We start from the raw sequence: 5,814 nt of genomic DNA on the forward strand, positions 1-5,814 counted from the left end.
TCCAGATTCTGATGTATAAAAGCCTGAGTAGCCTTTTTTAATGCTCCTGGTACTGAATTCCTTCTCTAGCAAGGTGCTTTATGGAAGAAATTCTTTACTGTGAGAGTGTTGGGAACAGGTTGCCCAGAGAAGTTGTGGATGCTCCTTCTCTGGAAGTGTTCAAAGCCAGGCTGGCCTTGATCATCCTGGTCTAGTGGGAGGTGTCCCTGCCCATGGCAGGGGGGTTGGAATGAGATGCTCTTTGATTTCTCTTCCAACTCAAACCATTCTATGGTTTAAAATATCTGTATTAGAAGCCAGTCAGTGTCAGTCCTTGTTCAGGAAAGGGCTGCCTGGCTGGCTGCTTATCCACTGTCTGTGGTAGTTACAGAAAGCTGGGAATGTCAGTTTTGTGTTTGAGGACACAACCAAAGGAGGTATTAACAGTTTCCTCCTGAATGCTGAAGCCAGCAGGAACCGTGGAGGAACAGGAATGGGAGCAACACATGTAGTGCAAGGCAGGGATTTAAAACACCTTTACTAGCACCTGGCTCTGTACTGGGGCTGATGGCAATTGCTCCTGCAGGACACTGCATAAATTGGAAAAAAAATCCAACAGTTGTGGTTTTGTTGAACCTGAATTTCAGTTGATAAAGCTCAGAGCTTCTTTTACAGACAGGAGGATGCCAGTCCAGCGGGATGAATGCAATATAAAAATCCCCAGCAGATGGGGACTGGAATTTCCCCAAAAGTGGCACCGCCAGCTGTCTCCTGAGGGGATCCCGGGCTGACACAAGCTGCTGCAGCCTGAGGGAAACCCTGGAAGGCTGCTGGTGTCCCAAAGGAGGGGAACGTGGTGGATTAGAACATCGTTGTCCAGAGCTGCTTTTTGCCTTCTTTAATACAAAACCAATTCCAAACGATCAGAGCAAATTTAAAATTTCAGCTTTTTATTTTTACTGATTATCAGAGCAATACCTCACAGGAGGCCACTATACTCATCCACTGGCACAGTCTTACATTATATGTCCCACCGTTTCTGTACATGCGGGAAATCAGGATATATTTCAGAGAGGAGCAGAGGATGAAAAGAGCTAATAAGTTACTAAAAGATTGCCTTAGCAGTTCACTCTGTACAGATGGATGAAACCAGCACGCTGTCCTTTCAGCAATATGGTCCATGAGGAAGACTGAGCCTGCTAAAAAATACAGATCAGTGCCCACGCTGCTGTGGACTTCCTCTGCTTTAGTAATTATAGTATTTTCTATCGAGCAAATATAGCATACACATTATACATACATATATATATATAGTAAATATAGTATTTTCTAGCTCTTAAAAAGAAGAAAGAAGTTGAGCTCTCATGAATGCAGAGCCAGTTTCTTATACTTGTAAAGAGTGGGACTTTAGAACCACCATGAATGGCACTGTCAGGTTTCTAAACACTTCCAGGAAGATTACCAGAGGATTGGGTCATCCTGTGGCTGTGTAGGAATTGGGCCATTGCAGTGTGGAGGCTGCAGGGCCAGTGTGGGTGTCTTCCAGGGTTTCTAGGTTGCTGCTAGGAAAGCTGTGCTGCTTCAGGTTCCTTTCTGCAAGATGTTAATAGTGATGCTGGCTTCTTTGCAAAATGCCTGGAGCCTGACGAATGAAGTTGTTTATTATACCAGGAGCAGCATAAAATCATAATGGCTCTTGGAGGGAATTTTTAGAAGCTGCATTATCCTTTGAAAGGAAGATGAAATACAGAATTATGCCAGATGCTCTTAAGGATGTAAATACCCTCTATTCAGGCAAAATCGTTAAGCCCAACTTTCACAAGCTTTACTTTGGCAGGGTAATATGAGGGAGGGTGGAAAAGCAAACAGGCGCGTTCCTCCTTGCCTAGTTCCCCTGCATAAAGCATTATGGCATCCAAGGCTCTGGCTTATGGAGTCCCCAGCACAGATGCTGGGTGTCCTGGAGTCGCCACTGCTTGTCCCATTGCTGAGTGTTTCTCCTCATTTTAACTAGCTCCTCCACAAGCCTTTTGTGTCCTTACTCTCCCCTCACCTCCTCCTCCTCACCTGCAGGCTGGCTGGCCAGCGTTTGAACCCGGGCAGCTCTGCAGGAGGACAAAGGGAGGAACTTTTTTGTCGAAGCAGCAAGGAAGGGACATTAATGCCGGCCCCTGTCGCAGGGCACCGCCTGCAGACCCGGGAGCATCCTCACGTCCAGGCAGCAGCCCCGAGGGCTTGGTGAAATCCGTGCTTTCGTAAGGGCTAATTAGCACTGCTGAAGGACTCGTAATCTCATTGAGCAACTGTTTGGGGTGGTGGGGGCAGCGTCGGTCCTGTTGATACAATATATGTATATAATTATAGTGTGGGCATGCCCAAAATGCACACTTAAAACTCAGAGTGTTTCTAGAATATCTAATCTGGAGTTTTTATTTTGGGTTCTTGACTTTCCACTGTTAAACCTGTTAGGCTCCATCCAGTGACTCAGCAGGTACTTTGCCATTTGTTTGCAGGAAAATGCAGCAACAGCCTGTTTGCTTCAGCCCTGCTGCCAGCTTAATTTCTGTGGTATTTCAGCAGCTCAAACCAGTGTTCCAGATCACATTTATGTGGGTGATAAAGTAATTTGCCGTATTCTAAACACCTGAAACAAGGAATATTTTGTGTCCTTTCAGTGCTCAGTTTAGTCTTTCCCCCAGCTGGCACTGGGATGGGGAGTCTGTGGGGCAGCTTCTCAATGCTTTTAAGAACTGAAATGTTATTACTGCTTCAGCATGCATATGCTGTAGCCCAGAAGCCCAGCCCCTTGCTCCCCCCGGATTAAACATGCTTGCCTTGAGATGTCCCTGCATCTGCAGTGGTCAGAGGGAATCTCTGGGAGCAGGGAGCAGACATGACTCATTTCGGATGCGTGTGGCTGTGGCTGTGCACAAGCACATGGTGACACATGCCCTGAAGCACTGGGAGCAGAATGAATGGCAAGAAAACCATTTCTCTCTCTGACTGAATTCCAGCATGGATCTCATTTGTGTCTCTGCCCCTTGCATGGGCTCATGAGTGCCCCAGCTTCCCTATCAAAGCCTTTTTGAAATTTTCAGCTTTGAAGAAATATTGTCAGCAGTGCAGGGTGTGGGGTCAGGGGGCAGGAGAGGAGCTGGGACACTTGCAGAAGAAAGTCACTGCCCAGGAGCTGGAGGTGCTCACAATTGATCACAGGCAAGGGCTTCACTGTCAGTCAATAGTGTTTTGAATTAGTGAAACAAGAATTGAGAAACTCCTGAGCAGAAGGGTTGGGAGACTTTGCATTCAGGGAGCTTGTCATCCACATGCAGGAAGCAGGGAGACACCTGTGTCCCAGGAGGCTAAATCTGCTGCCCAGGGTATTTTTCTGAGGAGTCTCAAGCTGTTGTTTACCTGCAGCAGAGCAGTGGAGACCACACTTGGTTCTACTCTGAAGCATCTCTTCCCCAAGGATGAGTGTGAAGGGCTCCCCCGAGGCAGGCAGAGGCAAGTTCTCCAAGCACTACTCTGCCAAAATTGGTGGGGGTGGAGGGTGTTGGTTTTGATGTGTTACCCATGTAGAGAGGCTGTTCTTCCCCTGAGGTTCGGCAAAGTCAACCCAAAATCTTTTCAGCCCACCTGCTTCAGCATGCTGAGACAAGACAGCTCTGGGTGCATGGCTGTGTTTGCCCTGTCAGAATGAACCACCATGGTTCATGGACATTCTCCTGTTCAGTGCTTTGGTCCAGGAGTGAGAAGGAGCCTGGGGTGCCAGTGAGCTCCACTTGAGCTGAGGCATGTGAAGAGGAGAGCAGCCAACCTGTGCTCTTTGCTTTTACTGATGTGTCTTGAGGGGTTTGTTTCTGACAGAAGCTTCTCTAGGATGTAAGGGCTCATCAGGGTGATTCTCAGCTGCTCCCATGTGGAAAAAGTTGGCCTGAGTAATCCCACAGACAAGTAAATGGTTTCAGTTTTCCCATTTCCAAATGTATCAGCGTGAGCAGAGCAGGTAGGTGGAGGAGATGGGCTGTGAGTAACTGCTTCCCAGATGGTCCATTTCATCCAGGTCACTCGATGTGGATTATAAATGAGATAAATGGGAATGCACTGTCTATACATAACATCAACAACAGCATCTGTGACAGGATGTTATCAGGATGACAGACTCGCAGGGTAAATGCAGTTACAAAGAGCAGGGCTCAGGTCTGGGCATTTTAATTGCCATTCCAAGGAAACCTGGTTGATGTCTTCCCTATTTGAAAGTATGGCCAAATACGACCCGTATTCAGGAAGGGTTTGGTTTGGGTTAAAACTGGTACATGAAAAAGTTCTTGGGGTGGTTCTCCCTATCCTGATGCAAAGGGATTGAGGGTTTGGCATATTCACCCTTCAAAAATAAAGACCAGCAATTTAAAGATTGATGGCAGGCATTCATTTACTTGAAGTAAAGGAGCTGAATAGTGCAAGAACAATTGGCTAAGTAAAGTCCATGAATACCTTTGAGCTAGGAATGGGAAGTCTGTCAGCAGGGTGGAACTCTAGGATTTCCAGCTGCCTTCTGGAGTTCTAGGAACTCTTCACTAGCAGCCTCTGGAGCTTCAGCCTGAAACCCTCATCAGATACAGTGGTCTGTGAGATGAGTGACTGGGCCTGATGGACCCAAGTCCCTTCCAGTCCTTATTTATGTATCCTAGGGATTTTTATACATTTCTCCTGAGCGATCTTACACATAAGAGCAGGGCTGGGCAAGCAGTGAGAGAAGGAGCCAGAAGATACTAGCACAGGCCAAAGAGCTGAGATTGTCTGGGAAGGGTTTGAGAGCAGCCCTCTCCACCCCTTTGTGTGTCTGTGGATATCCTGCATTGTCCTGGCAGCTGACTGTGCTGACCTGGCACTGCTTCTGGTCACATCTCCTTTGGCCAAGGGATGGTCAGGTCCTCTGGGCAGCCCCACCTGCTGTGGCGTTGCAGGAGATGGGGTCATGATCCTGCTACCTCTGTCCCTAACGCTGCACAACCACGCACCTCAGCAGCCAGGCCTCACAACCATGGGACACTGGGAAGCAAGACCTGATTCCCAGCCACTGGGCAGGTGTGGGCCCCTGGGAGCACCACAGGCCCTGTGCTGCCTTCAGCTGACGGAGTGAGGAATGAGAACCCCACAGGTCCTCGGCACAGGCCCTGACACCGAACACTGCTGTCCCCACCAGGGCCGTGTGGGCCGGAGCCGTGAGGGGTGGCTCGGCCTTCGGTCCTGTACCCAGCTCAGGAAGAGGCAGGCTGAGGATGGAGGGCTCTCATGTCGCGGCTCTGGGGCGAACTGGGACCATGCACTCTGCAAAACCAGTGACTGAAATTGGGAGTGCGAAGCGTTTTTTCTGCGCTCTGAGTGCCCCCTGCCCGCCCAGCTGCCAGGTGCAGGGGCTGCGGAGCGGGAGGTGAGCGGCAAGGCCGTGTCCCTGAGCGGGGATGATCCTGAGGAGCCGCCTGCCCGCAGCCGGCTCCCAGCCTGACCCCGCGGGCAGGGATGGGATCAGTGTGTGCCTAGAAGATCGTGCTGGCGAGACCCGGGGACCGGCGGTGGGTGGGAGGCGGCTGATGTCAGCGCAATGGACCCGTATCTGTGGCAACCAGGATAAATAAATAAATAAGGCGCGTGTGCCGGAGCAAGAGGCGCACAAGCCGCTGCTCTCCTCAGCACAGCCCCGCCGAATATCTCTTAAGCGGCTTAGCCCCGGTTTATTACCTGCGCGTCTCCCTGTCTGCCGGCTGGCTGAGAGCATCCAGCGCCCTCGGCGGGGACCCCAGGAGCCTCCCCCTCTCTTCATCCCTCCCT

Source organism: Corvus brachyrhynchos, unplaced genomic scaffold (assembly GCF_000691975.1).
Source record: "Corvus brachyrhynchos isolate BGI_N302 unplaced genomic scaffold, ASM69197v1 scaffold542, whole genome shotgun sequence".
NCBI classification, from domain to species: Eukaryota; Metazoa; Chordata; class Aves; order Passeriformes; family Corvidae; genus Corvus; species Corvus brachyrhynchos.